At 38.4% G+C, this 24209-nt stretch overlaps 1 protein-coding gene and 5 non-coding genes across 6 annotated transcripts in view; all 6 read right to left on the bottom strand.

Annotated features, from left to right (window-relative positions):
- Positions 1 to 24209, bottom strand: part of LOC141323603 (uncharacterized) — a 118083-nt gene that overhangs the window by 56493 nt on the left and 37381 nt on the right. The window lies entirely within an intron of this gene.
- On the bottom strand, positions 6685 to 6803 carry LOC141304542 (5S ribosomal RNA). Its single transcript, XR_012344300.1, has one exon. It is a non-coding gene; the product is annotated as a 5S ribosomal RNA (ribosomal RNA).
- LOC141319366 (5S ribosomal RNA) lies at positions 7557 to 7675 on the bottom strand. Its single transcript, XR_012353626.1, has one exon. It is a non-coding gene; the product is annotated as a 5S ribosomal RNA (ribosomal RNA).
- Positions 8429 to 8547, bottom strand: LOC141319365 (5S ribosomal RNA). The gene has a single exon (XR_012353625.1). It is a non-coding gene; the product is annotated as a 5S ribosomal RNA (ribosomal RNA).
- Positions 8632 to 8750, bottom strand: LOC141304531 (5S ribosomal RNA). The gene has a single exon (XR_012344299.1). It is a non-coding gene; the product is annotated as a 5S ribosomal RNA (ribosomal RNA).
- trnat-cgu (transfer RNA threonine (anticodon CGU)) lies at positions 23416 to 23490 on the bottom strand. Its single transcript has one exon. It is a non-coding gene; the product is annotated as a tRNA-Thr (tRNA).

The raw sequence follows: 24209 nt of genomic DNA, 5'->3' as shown, positions 1-24209 counted from the left end.
CTATAATACATTTATATGATTGTAATAAATAGAGCGGTAAAACACGTCTTTCTAAAAGCCAGCATATTATATAAATAGTGAAGAAAAGGCAAAAGCTTACAGCACCTGGTATTCCCAGGCGGTCTCCCATCCAAGTACTAAGCAGGCCCGACGCTGCTTAGCTTCCGAGATCAGACGAGATCTTGCGCTCTTTTTTTTTTTTTTTTTTTTTTTTTTTTTAAAGAAATTTCATAATACAAATTTTCCAATGTGTGCTTCACATTAGAAGTCTCACGACATAAAATAAATAAACATGAAAAAATACATCACATTATCATCAACAAAGCAAAAGGAACACATTAACAATAAGATGAATTTTCAACCAATAGAAACATCAACAATACAATATAGTTGTCCACACAAAGACGAAAGAAAAGAAAAAAAAATTAAAAAATAAGATAAAATATAATCTACTCATCTCATATTTTTTGTTTAAAATCATGCCTTTTATACTTAAGATTTAGAAAGCTCTTTCTCTTCTTGGCATTTTGCACATGAAATTCTCTAAAACATTACAAACTGTTGGTGTAAAAACATCATAAAAAGCGTTCAGCATATTTTCACTTTTAAAATACACATATAATTGTTCTACATATACTTCTATTTTCCTTTTAAAAACAGTCCAAAGCTCTAACACCATTTTTTCTTTTTTGGCCACAATTCTTCTTTCCCAAATTGCGCTTTTCATTAACATTATACACAGATTTATAAACTTTTTGTGTTGACCCTTCTTTTCCCAACCAAACATCACTACTCTTTTCCATTCCATTACACTTTCATCCCAACCTTCGCTCACATCTTTAATTAAACATTTACATTTCCTTAGAAAATCCTCCAATTCTTTACAATATAAAAACAAATGTAAAATCCCCTCTTCTTTTTCATGGCACACTTTACATATTGCATTTTGTTCCATTCCCACCTTGTTTAAAACAGACTCAGTAAAAACCGCTTTATGCCTTATAAAATATTCCAAACATCCTAACATTGTTTCAACACACCTCCCCCTCATGTTACTCCATATACATTCTTCTTTTAGATCCTTGAATTTTTCCACCCAGTACTTATTTACAATCGGCTCTTTAAAAATCCCATCTCTAAAAACACAATAAAACATCTTTACAGTACATTCTTTAAAATCATACATTTTTTCCCCCAGTTTCACAAAAATATTTCCCTCTGTTTGCTCTCTTTCCATACTCTCTATTCTTTTAATCCACTCTTTGGGTATTGCATTTTTAATAATTTCATATTTATTTGTTATTTCTTGTTTACTGTATTCTTCTTTTGCTTCCTCCATCGCATCCACAATATATTGTATCGGTAAAAAGCCCTCTTTAAATTCATACAAAACATCTCTCACTCTTGTTATCCCCACAGCCATCCATTTTTAAAAAAAATATAGCTTTCCCTTGTTTTAAAATGTTGTTATTTAAGAACAGAGGTTGATTTAAAATGTTTTCTCTTCCATGCGGATTGTACTCGATTTTCGTTAAAAAATTCCCCCAGGCACTAAAAATTTCTCTATAAAATTCGGGTAATCCTTCCGTCATCCAAATTTTTGTTGTCATCCATAATATTCCGTCCCCCATGTTAAAATCCCCACATTTGTTTAAAAAGTATTTCATTGTTTTTTTTCACTCATTTTTGTTATTTAGTTGCAGGTATTTCTTAACAATTTTTACTCTCAACGCATTTTTTCGCTGTTCCACATCCATTAAACCTAAACCCCCCTTCTCTATCGCCCCCAAAATCGTATTATGTGCAATCCTTGCTGGTTTCCCCTCCCATAAAAAGTCAAGAAACATTTCTTCAACCTCCGTTCTGTCCATAAAGGTATTTCAGAAACATATAAAACATACCAAAGTTTAGAAACCATTAAAACATTCAATATTAAAACCTTCCCCTTCAAGTTTAAAGTTCTCAATTTCCAAAAATTTAATCTTCTCTCTATATCTGTTACAAGTTGCTCCCACATTTCATCTCTTACTTTCCTCTCATTCTTTCCCATTACAACTCCAAAAATCCTCATTTCTTCCACTTCCTTAAAATTAAAACAATCCATTAAAACCATAGCTTTACCAAATCTCATATATACCGTTTTCTCCTCATTTACTTTACTTCCAGACCCACTACAATATTCTTTTACCAACTTCATAACTTCTTTAACACTCTCTTTTCCCTTTACAATTATTGTTGTGTCATCAGCATATTGAAAAACTTTCCCCTCAGCCTTATTTCCCTCAATTTCTATCCCTATTATTCTTTCATTCTGTTTTATAGCCAGTCCCAAGGATTCAGAAACAAGTGAGTACAATAATGCTGAGAGTGGACAACCCTGTCTTATTGACCTTGTTATTTTAAAACACTCTGTTAAAAACCCATTACATTTTATCTTTGTTAGTGCACCCTTATATAAAATCTCAATCCATTTAATAAAATTTTCCCCGAACCCAAAACTCCTTAAAACCTCAAATAAATACCCGTGCTCAACCCTATCAAAAGCTTTTTCAAAATCCAAACTAATTATATATCCCTCTTCATTTTTTTTCTTTCATGTACCATATCGTGTCCCTTATACTCATTGTTATGTCGGCTATATCTCTTCCTTTGACTCCATATGCTTGGTTTGTTTTAATTATACTTGGCATTACTTCCTTTAATCTGTTTGCTAAAACCTTCGCTAAAATCTTAAGATCTGTATTCAACATCGTGATTGGTCTGTAGTTTTTTAGATCTACTTTTTCTCCTTTCCTTTTATTTATCAGTTTCATTAACCCCATCCTTGTTCTTTCATTAATCTCTTCCTTTTCAAAAATTTCTTTAAAAACCTCATTTAAAATCTTTGTTAAAACTTCTTTAAAACAAACATAAAATTCAGTTCCCAAACCATCTATTCCTGGGCTTTTCTTTTTATTCAGTTGATTTATTGCTCTTTCAATCTCATCTTCCCTGATTTCTTGGCCACATTCTTTTTTATGTTCCTCAATTACTTTTGCTTTTATCTGATTCAACAGTTCCTTTTTTTCCTCCTCTTCCACCCCCTTGCACTAAACAGATCCTCATAAAAATTCTTTATTTCTTTTAAAATCTTTTCATTCCCTTCTACAATTTCCCCATTTTCCCCTCTTATTTCTTTTATCGTTTCAGCTTTCCCTCTCTTTTTTTCCAGATCAAAAAAGAACTTTGTACATTTTTCTCCCTCCACCACATATTTTGCTTTGCTTCTTAACCTCGCCCCCTCATATTCCTTTTCTTCTATTTCTTTCAGTTTCCCCTCCATTTCCTTTATCTTTTGTATGTCTTGAAATTCTTTATTCAGTTCCATTTCCAAACTTTCCTTTATTCCTCTTTCTTTGGATCTTTTGCATTTCTGAATAACACTACAATACCTGATTGAGAATTTTTTGATTAAAAACTTTACACTCTCCCACCATATTCTCTTATCCTCTTCATACATTCCATTTTCCTTTTCTTTTTCTATAATTTCTTTCACTTTTAAAACATAATCTTCATTCTTTAAAATCTGTGTATTTAAAATCCATACTCCCGGACCTCTTTGCATTTGACTCCAGTCCAACTTAAAAGATAAAATCTTATGATCGCTAAAACTTGTTTATTTGTACTTAATATTTTCTATAAAATTCTCCACATTTCTTGTACATAAAACATAGTCAATTCTAGTTTGGCATACAAACTGCCCTACTATTTGTCTTCTCGAAAATTCTTTTTTCTTTTCATTCCTTTCTCTCCACACATCTATCATATTATTTTCATCCATTAATGCTTTTAATACTTTTCTTCCTGTATCTGTTTTAAAAACCATTCCTTCAGCCATGTCCTGTTTACTAAAAACTGTGTTAAAATCCCCCATCATAATTATTTCTTTATACTTCTTTACAATGTTTCTTAAAACATTAAAAAACTCTTTCTTTTCCTTATCTTCCACTGGTGCATGTACATTTACTAAAATCAAATCTCTTCCTTCATATTTTGTCTCAACTACCAAACATTTCCCCATCTTGTCCTTATACACACTTTTACTCACTTTAAAAACATCGTCCTTCATTAAAAAAGCCACACCTCTCCCAGCCCGCCCATCTCCATTATTATATAAAATACCTCCATCCCATCTCTTTTTATAATCATTCATCACATTTTCTCTCCAGTTTGTTTCTTGTAATGCAACAATGTCTTCCCTTTTACATTTTTCTTTTACTTTTTCAAACTTCCCCATATCCATCAGACCCCTTGCATTAAAAGCAACACAACTTAAAACCATTAAAAGTAAATAAAAGAAATACTTAAAAATCATTATTCATCATTTTCTCCCTCCAGGCCCCTTAACACATCAAATCTGTTAGTCTCTGTCATAATCTTTTTTCTTGCACTTCCCAAATTTGGTTTTACCTTCAGTGCTCTCCTTCTTATTTGTCCTTTCCCTCCTCTGTCTTTGTCCATTTTGTCCATCTTTATTCCCTCTTCATTGTCCGTTTCTTTAACTTGATCCTACCTTCCTTGTCCATCTCTCTCCACATCACCCAGAAAAGTATTAAAACTGTCCGACATCTCCATCTCTGTCCATTGAGTGTCCTGCTCCACTGTTTGTTCGTTATTATTAATGTTGTCTTCTCTTCTTTCTCCTTCCTCTCTGCAGCTCGGTCCTCCTTCCGTTTCTTTTTGTTGTAGTCCTTCCTCCTCGTTGTTTCCTTCATGCACCTGTCTGCCCACCTGTTCTTCCCTTCCTCCTTCCTCTCCCTCCATCCAACATTCACATTTATTTAAAAACTTCCTGACACCCCGGGCACCTGACAGCATTGCAATCTCGTGCAAAATGTCCCCTCTCCTCACATTTGTAGCACACAAAATTTGGGCATTCTATTAGCAGGTGATCCGGGCTCATGCACAGCCTACAGGTCTTCACCTGATGGCTGTGCATCACCCGGAAGTACTGCGGCCCTTCGGCTGTTTCTAGCCGTGTGCTATATGGCAACGATGCCACTTGCTTGGGGAACCTCACCTTAAGGAACCTTGTTCCATCTTCAATGTCGGTGCCCGGGTAGCGTCTTCTTTTAATTTTGGTAATGGGATCAACTCCCCATCCCTCCAATTTTCCTAAAATTTCTTTGTCATCCAGGTAGACAGGCAGGTGCATGAAGGAAACAACATAATCCCTGTTTTGTAGATTTTTTACTTCACAGTCCACTCCTTTTATTCTTAGTCCATCAATTAGTTTTTCACACGTTTCTTCTTTTTCCATTGTCAGTTCGTATTCTTTCCCTTGTCTTGGTCTTAGTGCTAAAATTTTGCCATGTCCACATTGTTCCGTTACAGCTTTAATAATGTACTCCGCTCTCACCCCAATCACATTCTCCACATTCACAATGACTGTAGCTTCCTTTAAATATTGTCGCTCAACAAACTTTTCTCTTACTTCCTGTTTTTTTCCATTTGTAGCTCGTGGTCGTTTATCCAGCCCAATGTCGTTTGCCGTGCGTGTTCCTCCTGCCAGTCCAGTCTCGTTTGCCGTGCATGTTCCTCCAGCCAGTCCAGTGTCCATTGCCGTGCGTGTTCCTCCTGCCAGTCCAGTGTCGTTTGCCATCCGTCTCTCTCCAGCCAGTTCTGTTTCGTAATCCATTAATCCGTCCGTTTTTTTTTTAAGAAAAATAAGTTAAGAAAAAAAAGGTTTAACCACCCTCCAGCCAGCAAAAATGCTGCTGTTAGGTGGTTTTATAACTGAAAAAAACACAAAAAAACTAACTTAAAGTAAAACCACTCACAAAACAAACAAAAAAAATCAAACACAAAATGGAGGAGACCCTTCCTCTCCCAACTGCTGCCAACCACTTCCTGTTGCTCTCTAGCGCTCTCAGGTGGCGGTATGGCCGTAAGCGAGGGCTGCTCCAAAAAGTGGGCCATTTAAAGATCAGCCTCCGTAAAAGCCAGCATATTATATAAATAGTGAAGAAGAGGCAAAAGCTTACAGCACCTGGTATTCCCAGGCGGTCTCCCATCCAAGTGTAACAATCGGCCTTATCAGCCGAGTTACAAGACTAAAATGGGGTCAGATTTAACTGTGAGAGATGACTAGTGGTTAAAAGAATGAGACATAAAAGAAGATTGGTTTAAATAGATTTGGTTTATTTGCAAGGTTCACATAAAAGACTTTAAAACAACACGATAAAACGAGGTAAACGCTGTTAAAAGAATACAGTTCATTTGTCCATACCCTAAAAACAGTCCAAGAATCCCAGTGTGTTGATAAGTCCAATGTGAGTGTCCACCGGTGTATATACAATCCACAGAAAGTGTAATCCAAAGTTTGCAGGTGGTGAATGGAAAGGTGAGCTCTAAAATTAGCAACTCCTCAATCCAACAGTTTGGTGACTGTCCTTTGTTTGTCATGCTGCTCTCTTATACAGTTGTACTTCCTGCTTCCTGTCATGTGTCTAGTCACATGGCAGGCCAACCATCCATTTTTAAAGACACACACTCACTTAAAATGTTAAGAGTAATAAAATGGCCTAAAAAACATGTAAAACACTTAAAACTCTATAATACATTTAAATGATTGTAATAAATAGAGGGGTAAAACACGTCTTTCTAAAAGCCAGCATATTATATAAATAGTGAAGAAAAGGCAAAAGCTTACAGCACCTGGTATTCCCAGGCGGTCTCCCATCCAAGTACTAAGCAGGCCCGACGCTGCTTAGCTTCCGAGATCAGACGAGATCGGGCGCTCTCAGCGCGGTATGGCCGTAAGCGAGGGCTGCTCCAAAAAGTGGGCTATTTAAAGATCAGCCTCCGTAAAAGCCAGCATATTATATAAATAGTGAAGAAAAGGCAAAAGCTTACAGCACCTGGTATTCCCAGGCGGTCTCCCATCCAAGTGTAACAATCGGCCTTATCAGCCGAGTTACAAGACTAAAATGGGGTCAGATTTAACTGTGAGAGATGACTAGTGGTTAAAAGAATGAGACATAAAAGAAGATTGGTTTAAATAGATTTGGTTTATTTACAAGGTTCACATAAAAGACTTTAAAACAACACGATAAAACGAGGTAAACGCTGTTAAAAGAATACAGTTCATTTGTCCATACCCTAAAAACAGTCCAAGAATCCCAGTGTGTTGATAAGTCCAATGTGAGTGTCCACCGGTGTATATACAATCCACAGAAAGTGTAATGCAAAGTTTGCAGGTGGTGAATGGAAAGGTGAGCTCTAAAATTAGCAACTCCTCAATCCAACAGTTTGGTGACTGTCCTTTGTTTGTCATGCTGCTCTCTTAAACAGTTGTACTTCCTGCTTCCTGTCATGTGTCTAGTCACATGGCAGGCCAACCATCCATTTTTTAAAGACACACACTCACTTAAAATGTTAAGAGTAATAAAATGGCCTAAAAAACATGTAAAACACTTAAAACTCTTTAATACATTTAAATGATTGTAATAAATAGAGCGGTAAAACACTTCTTTCTAAAAGCCAGCATATTATATAAATAGTGAAGAAAAGGCAAAAGCTTACAGCACCTGGTATTCCCAGGCGGTCTCCCATCCAAGTACTAAGCAGGTCCGACGCTGCTCAGCTTCCGAGATCAGACGAGATCGGGCGCTCTCAGCGCGGTATGACCGCAAGCGAGGGCTGCTCCAAAAAGTGGGCCATTTAAAGATCAGCCTCCGTAAAAGCCAGCATATTATATAAATAGTGAAGAAAAGGCAAAAGCTTACAGCACCTGGTATTCCCAGGCGGTCTCCCATCCAAGTGTAACAATCGGCCTTATCAGCCGAGTTACAAGACTAAAATGGGGTCAGATTTAACTGTGAGAGATGACTAGTGGTTAAAAGAATGAGACATAAAAGAAGATTGGTTTAAATAGATTTGGTTTATTTACAAGGTTCACATAAAAGACTTTAAAACAACACGATAAAACGAGGTAAACGCTGTTAAAAGAATACAGTTCATTTGTCCATACCCTAAAAACAGTCCAAGAATCCCAGTGTGTTGTTAAGTCCAATGTGAGTGTCCACCGGTGTATATACAATCCACAGAAAGTGTAATCCAAAGTTTGCAGGTGGTGAATGGAAAGGTGAGCTCTAAAATTAGCAACTCCTCAATCCAACAGTTTGGTGACTGTCCTTTGTTTGTCATGCTGCTCTCTTAAACAGTTGTACTTCCTGCTTCCTGTCATGTGTCTAGTCACATGGCAGGCCAACCATCCATTTTTTAAAGACACACACTCACTTAAAATGTTAAGAGTAATAAAATGGCCTAAAAAACATGTAAAACACTTAAAACTCTTTAATACATTTAAATGATTGTAATAAATAGAGGGGTAAAACACTTCTTTCTAAAAGCCAGCATATTATATAAATAGTGAAGAAAAGGCAAAAGCTTACAGCACCTGGTATTCCCAGGCGGTCTCCCATCCAAGTACTAAGCAGGTCCGACGCTGCTCAGCTTCCGAGATCAGACGAGATCGGGCGCTCTCAGCGCGGTATGACCGCAAGCGAGAGCTGCTCCAAAAAGTGGGCCATTTAAAGATCAGCCTCCGTAAAAGCCAGCATATTATATAAATAGTGAAGAAAAGGCAAAAGCTTACAGCACCTGGTATTCCCAGGCGGTCTCCCATCCAAGTACTAAGCAGGCCCGACGCTGCTTAGCTTCCGAGATCAGACGAGATCGGGCGCTCTCAGCGCGGTATGGCCGTAAGCGAGGGCTGCTTCAAAAAGTGGGCTATTTAAAGATCAGCCTCCGTAAAAGCCAGCATATTATATAAATAGTGAAGAAAAGGCAAAAGCTTACAGCACCTGGTATTCCCAGGCGGTTTCCCATCCAAGTACTAACCAGGCCCGACGCGGCTTAGCTTCCGAGATCAGACGAGATCGGGCGCTCTTTTTTTTTATTTATTTTTTTTTATTAAAAATATACATATATATATATACATACACACATTTTAAATCATCATGACATACAACAGGTCATATACATATATTACATATTACAGTTCACAGTGATTTATTACACAATTACATGTGTACACAGGGATAAGAAGATAAGTGAGAAAAAAAATAAATAAATAAAATTAAAAAAAAACTTTAAATTAAATAAGGGGATCAAAACAGAATCATTCAGGCAACTCTAGTTTAGTACCATCTGGGCTGTCCATAATAAAAGGATTATTTAAAATAAAAGTTTTGTAAAAAACAATCTTGTTCTCTTCCATTTTAAAATATTCTTCAGCAGTTCTAATATATTGTTCCCGTTTTCTTTTGTACATTTTCCAAACATCTATTTTTGCACGTTTGTTTTTCACAATGTTTCTCCTTTCCCAAATAACATTTCTTGCAACAGATAAAAAAAGATTGACCATCTTTGTTTTACTTCCATTAAAACCAAATAAAAACATTTTACACCATTCTGAATCTCTCTCAATTTCCTCTTCTCTATTTGTCATCATCTGTTTTATCATTTCTTTTAACTTTACCATAAAAGTATTTAATTTAGCACATTTTAAAAACAAGTGCATACTACTTTCATTTTCTAATTCACATACTTTACATATTGCATTATCACTGCTTCCAATTTGTGCCAGCTTTGTTTCAGTGAATATCACATTGTGTCTGATAAAATAATCCAAGCATTCAAGTTTTGTGTCTAAATATTTCCACTTTAAATTTTTCCAAATTCCTTCCTCATCAATATCCACAAAAATCCTTTTCCAGAACTGTTCTGCGACTGGTCTTTTGTACACTTTGTTTCTAAAACATACATAAAAATTTTTTAAAGTACATTCCTGAAAGTCTTTGGCTTTTTCTTTTAAAACCACTTTCACATTATCATTGCTTTTATCATTCTGTTCAATTTTCTCTATCCATTCTTTAGGTATTGCACTTTTCACTATTTCTCCAGAGTTTCTCTTTTAAAATCTTCACCAATCTCATCCATAGCATCAACAATTACTTGGCTTGGTAAAAAACCTTCTTTTATCTCATATAAAACATCTTTGACTTGACATACACAAGCCTTCAACCAATGTTTAAAAAATACTTCTTTCTCTTGTGTTAAAATTGTCACGTGAGAGTAAGGGAGGTCTGGGTCCAAATGCAGGTGAAGAAATGATTTTAATATAATTAAACACAAATAAACAAACAAAAGGCCAACACGGCACAATCAAACATTAACTCAAACATAAACTGAACAAAACAAGAAACACGGTCAAGAGCCAAGATCAAGAATTCAAACACAAACCATACAGAAGACAATGCAGCCAGAATGAGTAGTGGGAAATGAGTGTTCTTATAGACCAGATGTGATTGTGAACAGGTGTGCGTGTAATCAGTGATAACGACTAGACAGGAGTGTACAATTAGGGATGTGTGTGCAGGGAAGGGAAAACAGTGACCTCAGGTGGCTGAGGGGAGCCCAGATCATGACACTACCCCCTCCCCACGGAACGGCTCCCAGACGTTCCACAAGTCTGGAGGGTGGAGGAACGGGGGAAGGCAAATCAGGGGGAGGGACGGCGGGCCAGGCCCGTGCAGCGCAGTCACCGCCGCGTCAGGAACAGAAAGCACGGTTGCCGCAGTGTCAGGAACAGAGATTGCGGTCACCGCCGCGTCCGGAGCAGAGAGAGCGGTCACCGCCGCGTCCGGAGCAGAGAGAGCGGGCACCGCCGCGTCCGGAGCAGAGAGAGCGGTCACCGCCGCGTCAGGAACAGAAAGCACGGTTGCCGCAGTGTCAGGAACAGAGATTGCGGTCACCGCCGCGTCCGGAGCAGAGAGAGCGGTCACCGCCGCGTCCGGAGCAGAGAGAGCGGGCACCGCCGCGTCCGGAGCAGAGAGAGCGGGCACCGCCGCGTCCGGAGCAGAGAGAGCGGTCACCGCCGCGTCCGGAGCAGAGAGAGCGGTCACCGCAGCGTCCGGAACAGAGAGTGCGGTCACCGCCGCGTCAAGAGCAGAGAGTGCGGTCACCGCCGCGTCCGAAACAGAGAGAGCGGTCACCGCCATGTCAGGAGCAGAGAGAGCGGTCACCGCCGCGTCCGGAACAGAGAGAGCGGTCACCGCCGCGTCCGGAACAGAGAGAGCGGTCACCGCCGCCTCCGGAACAGAGAGAGCGGTCACCGCCGCCTCCGGAACAGAGAGAGTGGTCACCGCCGCGTCCGGAACAGAGAGAGCGGTCACCGCCGCCTCCGGAACAGAGAGAGCGGTCACCGCCGCGTCCGGAACAGAGAGAGTGGTCACCGCCGCCTCCGGAACAGAGAGAGTGGTCACCGCCGCGTCCGGAACAGAGAGAGCGGTCACCGCCATGTCAGGAGCAGAGAGAGCGGTCACCGCCGCGTCCGGAACAGAGAGAGCGGTCACCGCCGCGTCCGGAACAGAGAGAGCGGTCACCGCCGCCTCCGGAACAGAGAGAGTGGTCACCGCCGCGTCCGGAACAGAGAGAGCGGTCACCGCCGCGTCCGGAACAGAGAGAGCGGTCACCGCCGCCTCCGGAACAGAGAGAGCGGTCACCGCCGCGTCCGGAACAGAGAGAGCGGTCACCGCCGCGTCCGGAACAGAGAGAGCGGTCACCGCCGCCTCCGGAACAGAGAGAGTGGTCACCGCCGCGTTTTTAATTTGATTTTAATATAATTAAACACAAACAAACAAAAGGCCAACACGGCACAATCAAACATTAACTCAAACATAAACTGAACAAAACAAGAAACACGGTCAAGAGCCAAGATCAAGAATTCAAACACAAACCATACAGAAGACAATGCAGCCAGAATGAGTAGTGGGAAATGAGTGTTCTTATAGACCAGATGTGATTGTGAACAGGTGTGCGTGTAATCAGTGATAACGACTAGACAGGAGTGTACAATTTAGAGTTGTGACGTTCGCGAACGAACCGATTCTTTTGAACGGCTCATAAACATGAACGATGGGAGCCGAGTCGCGGCTGGGGGGGAGCCGTTCTTTCTGTCGTTCTTTTTTCCCATGCGTGTTTCACACAGATGCACACAAATTATTCCCGGATGGTCTACTACTTAATTTAAGATTACGAAGTGTGGATCAATGCACACTCTAACGGCTAAACTTGCCCACAACACATTGGCCGGTGAACGAGGATCCGATTAGGACTACAAACACGCATAAAAAATGTTAAAAAACTACAAACATGGCGGTTAAGCGCGACCAACAGACAGGTAGAGAAAGGGGTTTTAGTGATAAATAATCAATGTGTAAACTAATAAAAAATATTTATTTAATGTTATCCATGGTATATTTCATGTGCAGAAACATTATGAACTTTTATAATGGTTTGGTCATTAACTTTTAAATGCATCATTATGCATACACGAGAAAAGTTCTCGGCCTAAAAGACTCGTAGAAGAATGTGCCTCTTCATTTCTCTCTAATATGGTTGGAAATCAAATTAAACGAAATGTAGATGATATTAACTGACAGGGCAATTTAAACAGTGACAGGATTTAGGTAACTAAGCAACAGACGAAGTAGTATGTCCCAAAGCTTGCTTACTATTCTGCTACATACTCAAAATTATGTACTTTTTCTTCACAAAAAGAGTACATACCTTAAGGGCATACTATAATTATGCGAACTGGGACGCAGCAACACACTTTGTACTAAAGGTAGATCCAAAATAGTGATGTCACTGTCTAAGCAGAGGGATGTTGTGCAACCCTATGGAATATAGTCCACACATGACAAATGTGACCCTGGACCACAAAACCAGTAATAAGGTTAAATTGTACAAAACTGAGATATATACATCGTATGAAAGCTCAATAAATAAGCTTTCTATTGATATATGGTTTGTTAGGATATGACAATATTTGGCTGAGATACATCTATTTGAAAATCTGGAATCTGAGGGTGCAAAAAAATCAAAATACTAAGAAAATCACCTTTAAAGTTCTCCAAATTAAGTTCTTAGCAATGCATATTACTAATCAAAAATTACATTTTGATATATTTTTAGTAGTGATGGGTCGTTCTTGAACGATTCGTTCATTTTGAACGAATCTTTAATGTGACTCGGGAAGAACGAGTCGTCTCGGGAGTGATTCGTTCAGTCGCGCATGCGCAATTGCGCAACTATGAACGAACGACTCAAACCCGAAAGACTCGAGAGATGAACGAATCCATTCTCTTTCCGGCTCAGGCAGCATAGGTCAAGCGTATGGGGCTGTCACGTGATGAACGAACGACTCAAACCCGAAAGACTCGAGAGATGAACGAATCCATTCTCTTTCCGGCTCAGGCTGCATAGGTTAAGCGTATGGGGCTGTCACGTGATGAACGAACGACTCAAACCCGAAAGACTCGAGAGATGAACGAATCCATTCTCTTTCCGGCTCAGGCTGCATAGGTTAAGCGTATGGGGCTGTCACGTGATGAACGAACGACTCAAACCCGAAAGACTCGAGAGATGAACGAATCCATTCTCTTTCCGGCTCAGGCTGCATAGGTCAAGCGTATGGGGCTGTCACGTGATGAACGAACGACTCAAACCCGAAAGACTCGAGAGATGAACGAATCCATTCTCTTTCCGGCTCAGGCTGCATAGGTCAAGCGTATGGGGCTGTCACGTGATGAACGAACGACTCAAACCCGAAAGACTCGAGAGATGAACGAATCTATTCTCTTTCCGGCTCAGGCTGCATAGGTTAAGCGTATGGGGCTGTCACGTGATGAACGAACGACTCAAACCCGAAAGACTCGAGAGATGAACGAATCCATTCTCTTTCCGGCTCAGGCTGCATAGGTTAAGCGTATGGGGCTGTCACGTGATGAACGAACGACTCAAACCCGAAAGACTCGAGAGATGAACGAATCCATTCTCTTTCCGGCTCAGGCAGCATAGGTTAAGCGTATGGGGCTGTCATGTGATGAACGAACGACTCAAACCCGAAAGACTCGAGAGATGAACTAATCAATTCTATTTCCGGCTCAAATCGCGTTAGTTAAGTTAATATGGGGCTGTCACGTGATGAACGAACGACTCAAACCCGGACAGATAGAGGTGAGGGAGTTAATCATAGACTGAAGACCCAGGTAAAAAATGAATTAGTCTCTTATGTTTCTAGTAGCATTATAGTTTTGTCTTGTTTGTAGTGTGATCAACGTTTGTATAAGCAGTACATGTGTTATGGGAGTAACACGTAGCTTTTTTATTATATTTTGGTAAAATGAACGGAATGAACGAAATGACTCAAAAAAAGATTAGTTCATTTTGCTGAACGAGACTCAAAGATCCGAGTCTGAAAAATGATCCGAACTTCCCATCACTAATTTTTAGTAGGAATTTTACAAAAATCTTCATGGAACATGATCTTTACTTAATTTACTAATGATTTTTGGCATAAAAGAAAAATCAATAATTTTGACCCATACAATGTATTTTTGGCTATTGCTACAAATATACCCCAGCGACTTAAGACTGGTTTTGTGGTCCAAGGTCACAAATGAGGTAATAATCAATATTTCAGAATAATTCAAACTCAGATATTAGTGTGTGATATCTGAGTTTTAATTATTTGACTACAAATCTCACATCATCATTCCTCCCAGTGATTATTTCAAGGATAAACTGAGATGCCCCCAAGCTGGCTTCTTAAAACTGACTTAATATTTAAAAAAAAGCCAAAAGAGCCGTTCTTTTGAACGGCTCTTTGAAAGGAACGGATCACAAAGATCCGGATCCCCTCAAAGAGCCATAAATCCCATCACTAGTACAATTAGGGATGTGTGTGCAGGGAAGGGAAAACAGTGACCTCAGGTGGCTGAGGGGAGCCCCACAGCCCAGATCATGACAAAAGTATTAGCATTTAAAAACAATGGTTGATTTAAGAACATTTTTCTTCCTTCAGGTTTAAACTCAACCAAATTTAAAAACTCTGCCCATGCTTGTAAAACCTCTTTGTAAAAATCAGGAATTCCAGTCATCATGTTCTGTTTCAGTTTCATCCATAAAATGTCATCATTTATATTAAAACCACCACATTTGTTAAGATAATACCTCATTACATGCTTCCATTCTGCTTTAAAATCCTTGTTTAAAAACCTTTTCACCAGTTTAACTCTCAAGCTTTTCTTTCTTATTTCTGGGTCTATCAATCCCATTCCACCTTCATCTGTTGCACCTATTAAAACATTATACGCAATTCTTGGTGGTTTCCCTTCCCAAATAAAATTCAGGACACATTTTTTTATTCTTTGTACATGCCAGTGTTCCATAGGGATGACTCCTAAGATGTACCACATTTTCGACAACATCAGCGTATTTACAATTAAAATCTTTCCCATTAAATTCAACCTCCTTTTTTTCCACCATTCCAACCTCCTTTCCATTCTTCCTATTATTTCATCCCACATTATTTCATTAACTCTCTTTTCATTTTCTCCCATTGTTATCCCTAAAATCTTAATTTCTTGCTGATTTTTGAAATTAAAAGCATCTGGTAAAATGCATACATTCCCAATTCTCATAACCACAGTTTTTTCCATATTTACTTTAGCACCTGATCCATCACAATATTTTTTAATAATTTCCATAGCATTTGTCACACTTTCAATATCCTTTAAAATTAATGTAGTGTCATCCGCATACTGGTAAATTTTCTGTTCTTCTTTCATCTCTACAATTTTAATTCCATTTATTCTTTTTTCCTTCATTATAGCTAGACCCAAAGCTTCAGTCACTAGACTGTACAGCTGAGCAGATAGTGGACATCCCTGTTTTATGGATCTTGTTATACTAAAGCATTCTGTAATAAAACCATTACATTTAATACAACTCATAGCACCATTATACAAACACTTCATCCATCTTAAAAACTTTTCTCCAAACCCAAACTTTTTTAAAACCCCAAATAAAAAATTATGTTCAACTCTGTCAAATGTACGGTGCCCGCCAGGGGACACCTTCGGTTCACTTATGTTTGTCATGGCCACGAGATATTAATTCGTGGGAACGTGATATTATGTCGTGGCCACAAGATATTAATTCGTGGGAACGTCATATTAACTCGTGGGAACGTGATATTATGTCGTGGCCACGAGATCATTTTGTCGAGGTAACGACATCCTTATGTCGTGGCCACGACATAATATGACGTTCCCACGAGTTACAGTTTTTTTCAATCGCTAACAAGCGCTTACCCATACTTCAGATACTTTTTCTAAACTCTTAACACAGACTCGCACCTACAAAACACAATTGGCCAAATGGATAATTTTCTTCTCAAAAATACATTTTGTTAAATATATACTAACTCTTCATTTCAAAACAGAACACATCTTTCTCTGCACACACTAACTTTACCAAAACACTGGAAATCTGACTCAAAATGAAATTATTCTGTCAAAGAATAACACTTGTTTTCACTTCACAAGGTACATGCAGTCAGTCAAAGTACACCAGGTTTCAAAATACTGGCTATTGTTGACATTACAAAAACTGCATAGACTTTTTATGTTTCAGTTTTACAGGTATTTGCATGCAAAACATGCAATCCACCATTTTGACACTAAATTTCTTAGTTTGGAACTGTCTGTCCACATGTCCAGTAATGTTCACATTCAAAAGCATTCCAGTAAAAAGCAAATAAGTTTGTTTTTCTGTTTATTACAGGAGCTACAGTAGAAACATGGTATGATAGAACAGAAAAAGTTTAACTGTAAATTGAGAATGAATGGTAAATTCCAATTCACTTCCTGGAATGGAATTGGATTTGGAATTGGAATGCCAGGAAACAGAATTGAAATCAAATTCCAAAAAATTCCACTTGAGTTGCTAGTTTATAATACATTAAATATTGTAAATCACATAAACAACAAACATATAAAAGAAATACAAAGTACTGTATATTTAGTTGGTTAAGCATGATCATTTCACATGCCAAATGAATTTATGATAATTCGATGCAATAAAAAGTGAATGAAATACATGAATGAACATGACTCAGACATATATTATGTGGTAATCATATATTGAATGTATAGTGCATAGAGAAACTTATAAATTGTCATTCATTTTATTTACTTGCATTTGATCAACTCTATTTCATACATTACTTGGTATTTGTAAAGCATCATAAATAAAGTTAAAATGTATGTCTCTAAATGCAATCACACATAGATGCTCAGAAACAGCAATAAATGGAATTCATTGGAATTTCTCTGAATTTAATTCCACTTCCTATAATTCCTATTCAATTCCAACTCTGTTTCCCTGTAATTGTTGTTGAATTCCAATTCCAATTCCTTTTCCTTCTTTGAATTGGAATTGTTGAGTTCATTCCTGAATTGACCCCAACCCTGTTTCCAAAACATCACTCCTCAAAGTCCTCATTTTACTGTATAAGTGTAAATGTAATAGAAAAAAATAACCACTGCCTCTGAGTCTAAGCCAGACATAAACATAAATCAGCTGTGTGTCAATTATTTAATTGTTTGTTTATTATCAGCTGAGATATATTTTTGATATTGATATTGTTTTTGAACTGATATCATTGCAGAAGCAGAGGTTTTTATACTGTATCTAAGGTTTGGAATATTGTTTTTGCTATTGTGGGATGTTGTGTGTTAACATTCGGAAATACTACAAAAACAATCCATAATTTTGTTGGGAGGTATAGCTTGTCTGTTAAGAAAATGTAAGCATTGTGGAAATGTGTTCACTGATTGCATATTGGGTGAAAACGACATGAAATGTGGAAATGGTATGGCCACAAAAGACCGATGCTGTGCTAATTGTGTTTAGAGTTTTGAAAATGTGACAACTGTTTGGACAAACGCTTGTTAGCGACTGAAAAAAACTGTAATATGACGTTCCCACGAATTAATATCTTGTGGCCACGACATAATATTACGTTCCCACGAATTAATATCTCGTGGCCACGACAAACATAAGTGAACCGAAGGTGTCCCCTGGCGGGCACCGTACAAATGCTTTCTCAAAATCAACACTAATTACATATCCCTCTTTCTTTTCTTCTTTCATATATTGTATTACATCTCTTATACTGCTTGTTATATCTGTGATGTCTTTTCCTTTCACTCCATATGCCTAACTAGTTTTAATAATACTCGGTAAAATCTTTTTACAGTTTTTTACGATTGTTTACACTCTAAAATAAACATTTCCACACAATTTGCAAAATTCTACTCCAAGGAGCAAAACACCGCCACAGATTTGCACAACATTAAACACAATGTCTGCTTCACTCTTTTTGCAAAACATTACACACAGTGATTTGTAAAACTCTACACACATTTCGACACCTTAGACACAGATAAGGATTGTGAGGTTACTTCCTTGTCATTACAAAGCCCTGGATTGCCAGTGACCACACTAATGAACAAATTGGATAAACACATCCACAAGGTGTGGAAGCACACATGTGCTAATTTGAAAACGCAGCACTCAGGTGTGCTATAAAAGGCAGCAGGTGAGTTCACCTGTATTCATCAAAAATGATGTGGATGAAATCTTATGGCCTGATCCAGCCAGACGGAGAGATGAGGAATAGTTACAGTATTTGTGTTGCTTTTTTTTCCAGAGTCAAACTGTATGTACTTCATGCAGTAATTTTTATTTGTCTACAGATTTTATTTGTTTCATTGATTTCATTGTTGGTTGATTACTGTAACTGATTATGGTAAGAAATACTGTATTTCTTGAATTGAAATAAATACTTGAAATATTCAGTCTGCAGCATCAGTGTTGTGCAGTGCTTGGTAAGTTTATAGTAGGCCTATTTGTGTTCATTCTCCCTATTATCTCAAACTAATCATGATGAATGTTGTGGGTTTGTCACTATTTTGTTTTGTCATCGAAATGATCCCTTACATAACAATGTCTGCCCAAAAATCTAGCACATGCTATTTCCAAAAATTAGTTTTTTTTACAAATGTGTTTTTTATTTATCACAGCAGTGTGAAACTGTCTGCAATAGTGTCTGATCATTGTGGACTGTGTTGGTTAAATGAAAACTAATAGCATTTTCACAAATATGTGTATATGTTTTGACTGAAATGTGTATGTTTTGACTGAAGTGTGTAATTTTGCAAACAATCTAGGAATTTTGCAAATTGAGTGTGGTGTTTGGATAATTGTGATTATATTTTGAAAAAAGAACCCGGTTTTCAAAATTGTGTGTAAACAATTGAAAAATACTGTAAGTCTGTTTGCTAAAACCTTGGCTAATACTTTAAAATCTTTATTTAACATCGTAAGGGGTCTGTAGTTACAGTTTTTCTCGATTGTTTACACACATTTTCTGAAAGCATGCCTCATATTCTCAGAACTCTACACACAAATCCAAAAACACACACACAATGGGCAAAACCTCTCAATTCTCCTGCAAAATTAAACTTCACATTCAAAACAATGTTATTTCTTCTCAAAAAGGTATTTTGTTTTCAAATGACACACACAAACCATCATATCAATAGACATTTATAAGAACCAGTTGAACACTGACATGCTCAATGTAAAACACACTTCTCCATTCAACGTAATGACTTAGGCCTTTTTTGGTCAGGGTTACACATACTACAGACAGTATATAAATAAGTGTGTTGTGATGTAAAATATGTAAGAATATTGTTTTTATACTCAGTCAGAACACACAAATACATGGTAATGAATATATTTAATTTTTCCCACAAAAACAATGTGCACGTGTACATCCCGACCAACACAAAGTTCCACATACTGCACAGTAGTCTACATACAAAAGGATTTACTGTATACAGTTACTGTAAAAAAAAAAACAAGAAAAAAAAACTATGCTGCATCCTGTCTTATGTTTCGTTCTAGCCACAGCACCTCATCAACATCCCAAGCAATGTTTTCCCTGGCCAAGCAGCGGGGGAAATATCGCCTAGCATGGCGAATCCAGCCATGAAAAGCATCAACAGCTAAATCTCTACTTGCGTCTTCCATAGCTTGGAGAAAGGGTATACGCGTGGGTGGATTTCGGTCATACACTTTCCATCTCCAGGCAAAAAAATAATTCCTCAATAGGATTTAGGAATGGGGAATATGGAGGGAGAAAAACAACTAAAAAACATGGGTGGGCAATGAACCAGTTCATCAAACCCCAATTGTAAGTCTCTTTGGATAAAAGTGTCTGCTAAATGAAGAAATGTAAATGTAAACCTGTGTGACAGGTGTTTACCATTGTGATGAGTCAGTGTGCATAGTAGGACAACTTAACTTTAGAATTTGAATTGTAGTGTGTTCCTTGTGAAAACAAGATATTTCCGTCATGAAAATTGTGCCAAATTCAGAGAATTGTGTGTAGAGTTGTGAAAAAAATGTGTTTTAGAATTGCAATTTGAGTGTAAAGCAGTAATTGTGCTTGTAGTTTAGCAGAATTGGTTCAGGGGGTTGGTGCACGAGTTACATGTTGTGGTCATTGTGTCTCAAGTACCAGTTTTTGTGTGTAAACAATCGAGAAAAACTGTAATCAAATCATTTTTTCCACCTTTTTTCTTATATATTAATTTCACTAAACCTATTCTCATTAAATGTGTAGCTTCTTTCTTTTCAAAAATTACTTCAAAGATTTCCTTTAAATTTGGTGCTAAAACATCTTTAAAAACTTTATAAAATTCAGATACTAATCCATCTAAACCTGGGCTTTTCCCATTATTTAATTGCATTATAGCTTCCTTAATTTCTTCTATTTGTATTTCTTCATCACACATATTTCTATCATCTTCTGTTATACTTTCCTCAATTTGTTCCAATAAAAATTGTTCTTCTTTTTCATTTATTTGACCTTTTTTAAAAAGGCCTTCATAAAAATTTCTAACTTCTTTCAAAATATCCTGTGCTTCTTTTATTTTTTCACCATTTTTCTTCTTTAATTCTCTTATGATTTCTACATTTCCCTTACTTTCTTCTAAACTAAAAAAGAATTTTGTACATTTCTCGCCTTCTACAAGTTATTTTGCTTTACTTCTAACCATAGCACCTCTACATTTCTTTTCTTCTATGTTTCGTAATTCTTCTTCCAAGTTTATTATTTTTTCTATATCTACATTTTCTTGGTTCAATTTATCATTTAGTTCTTTTCTAACCTCCACTTCTTTATTTCTTTTAGCTTTTTGTATTAATTTACTAATTTCTATAGTATACTTTTTAATTTCATATTTTGTATTATCCCACCATATTCGTTTATCTTCTTGATACATCCTATTCTGTTTTTCTGTATTTATTATATCCACTATTGTCTTTCTATAAGATTTTATTTTTAAAATTTCTGTGTTTAAGATCCATACCCCATTACCTCTTTCAGCTTCGTTAAAATCAATATTCAAAATGAAAAACTTGTGATCACTCAAAGCTGTTTCTTTGTAATAAACACTCTGTATAAAATCGCCCAGTTTTCTCTTGTATAGAATAAAATCAATTCTACTTTGTTTTAAAATATTACCTACTATTTGTCTTCTTGAATATTCTCTTCTTCCCTCATTTCTTATTCTCCATGTCAACTACTTCATGCTCATCCATTAAGTTCTCCAACTCTTTTCTCCCACTGTCACTCTTAAAAATCATGCCATCTGCTAAATCAATTCTGTTCAAGACCGTGTTAAAATCACCAATTAAAATAGTTTCTCCCCATAAAGTCATTAAACCCTTTAGCCTATTAAAGAATTCCTTCTTTTCTTTTCCTACTACCGGAGCATGAATGTTACATAAAACCATATTATTTTCCTTAATCTTAATCGCTAAACATTTCCCTTCTTTGTCATTATATATTTCTTCGACATCATTACATACATTTTTTTTAACTAAAATGGCAACCCCTCTCCCCATCCTTCCATCACCATTATTATAAAATATATTTCCTGTCCATCCCCTTTTAAAATCATCCATTATAGCTTCATTCCAGTTTGTCTCTTGTATAAATATAAGATTTTGTTTTTTACACTGCTCCTTAACCTTGTCAAATTTTCCGACATTCGATAAACCTCTTACATTAATAGAAACAATACTTAAAAACATACATAAATGATAAACATTACTTATCAGTCCCATCAATCCGCACTTTCTTTTCCCCTAGACGCATCACGCATAGTCTTTATCAGTTCACTCTTTTTACTCAATCTGTTCCTTACAAATTTTAGATTTGGAGTTACCTTAATTTTTCTTCTTCTTACTTGCAATCCATTTGCTTGCTCGTGTTCTTCAGTATTTTGCTCATCCATTCTCTCACTTACGTCCATTTGTGTGTTTGATAAGTCCAAAGATGTCCATGTATCACTCAGTTCATTTGTTTTGCCATTGTCTTTTTCCAGCTGTTCTTTCTGTGTTTCTGATATCTCCACAAACGATCATCTTTCTCCATATTGCAACACTTTTCCACTTCTCCCGTCACTTGACTGCATGTTGTATCTTTGTGTTCTGTTATTGTCTCCATTTCTTCTGTTGTGTTATTGTTACTTGTATCCACCTTTTCTGTTTCATCCTGTATCTCACCATCATTGTCCATAGCCTCATTATCCTCTTCATGATCGCCACGGCGCCAAACCACATGCAAGTCTGTCGGGAGGGTGGCTCAGAGGATGCATGAATCAACAATATGAACGTCCTGCTGCCTCCACTTGATGCAAGACAGTGATAGCCATACCTCACTAAATTGGTTCTTGGGCATGTTTTGCTACCTTTTAAATATGATTGACATTTTTTTTAATCAATGTACGCTGAGAACAGGAGGCCTCAAAATGGTTTCTGCTGTCCGAGGGCAACACGGCGCAGAACGGGCTTAACAAAATGCCAAAACGCACGACTCTGGTGGGACTCGAACCCACAACTACAACCTCATCTGGGAGTCTTGAAATCCAATGCGCTATCCATTGCGCCACAGAGCCTGTAGGTATGCCAGCCTGGGCCTGTCCTGCTCGGCCGAGTGGCAAGCTGTGTGGGCAGAAAGACTGGTCTGTGCACAATTGAGGCATGCTTGCTGGACTGGAGCGCCGCCCAAGGCACCGCTGGGATTCGAGGCCTCAAAATGGTTTCTGCTGTCCGAGGGCAACACTGCGCAGTATGGGCTTAACAAAATGGCAAAAAGCACGACTCTGGTGGGACTTGCACCCACAACCTTTGAATGGCCTCATCTGGCATTCTAGAAGTCCAATGCACTATCCACTGCGCCGCAGAGCCCATCGGTATGCCAGGCTGGTCCACTGAGGGCTTTACTTACAGATTTGTGCCCGTCCAGCTACACCAAGTGGCACGCTGTTTGGGCAGAAAGACAGGTCGTCAGGTCTTTGCACAATTGAGGCACGGTTCAAAGACATAGTGTCGTCAGGGTCTCCAATCCAACAGAAAGGCCAGAGACAGCCACCAGTGGAAAGGCACCGCTGGGATTCGAAACCCAGGATCTCCTGTTTACGAGACAGGCGCTTTGACCAGCTAAGCCACGGCGCCTCCTTGGTGGAGAAAGTTAGCCTGAATGCTATTCTTCAAAAGCAGGTGAGAGGGTAATGATGCAGGAGAACCCGCCTGCTGTCCTCAAGCTCCTCTGTGTCCCCTTTCGCCATCTGTTTTTTTTGGTAAAGCACGAGCTCGGCTGTATTGTAGCGTGCAACCAAACCATCCATGGGATTCAAACGCAGGATCTCCTGTTAACTAGAATAGCCTGGCCGCACAATTGCCCTCCGGGAGGGCAACTCAGACGATCCAGGCTCCAAGAGAAGAGGCCAGGGGTTAGCTGACCGGGCGCTGGACAGCTTTAAGGCGTTTGCCGACAACTGAGTCGGGGCGGTTTGCAAAAGTAACCACTCACTGCCCTCGCTATCCATGTTTGCGGGTCGCTTTTGGAAAAGCTTGCGCTTGCTGGAGTGGAACCCCGCCCAAGGTACCGCTGGGATTTGAACGCAGGATCTCCTGTTTACGAGACAGGCGCATTAACCAACTAAGCCACGGCGCCAAACCGCATGCAAGGCTGTCGGGAGGGTGACTCAGAGGGTCAAAACATCCAGAGGCAGGGCAGGTGCTGGTACGCTTAAAAGAGAATGTCTACAAATTTCTACTGCCTGAGGGCAACACTGCACAGTATGAGAGTAACCAGAAAGCCAAAATCCACAACTCTGGTGGGACTTGAACCCACAACCTCTGAATGGCCTCTTCTGGCAGTCTAGAAGTCC

Source organism: Garra rufa, chromosome 1 (assembly GCF_049309525.1).
Source record: "Garra rufa chromosome 1, GarRuf1.0, whole genome shotgun sequence".
NCBI lineage: Eukaryota > Metazoa > Chordata > Actinopteri > Cypriniformes > Cyprinidae > Garra > Garra rufa.
Note: the sequence above shows the minus strand (reverse complement) of the source record. Positions and strands in the feature narration are given on the sequence as shown.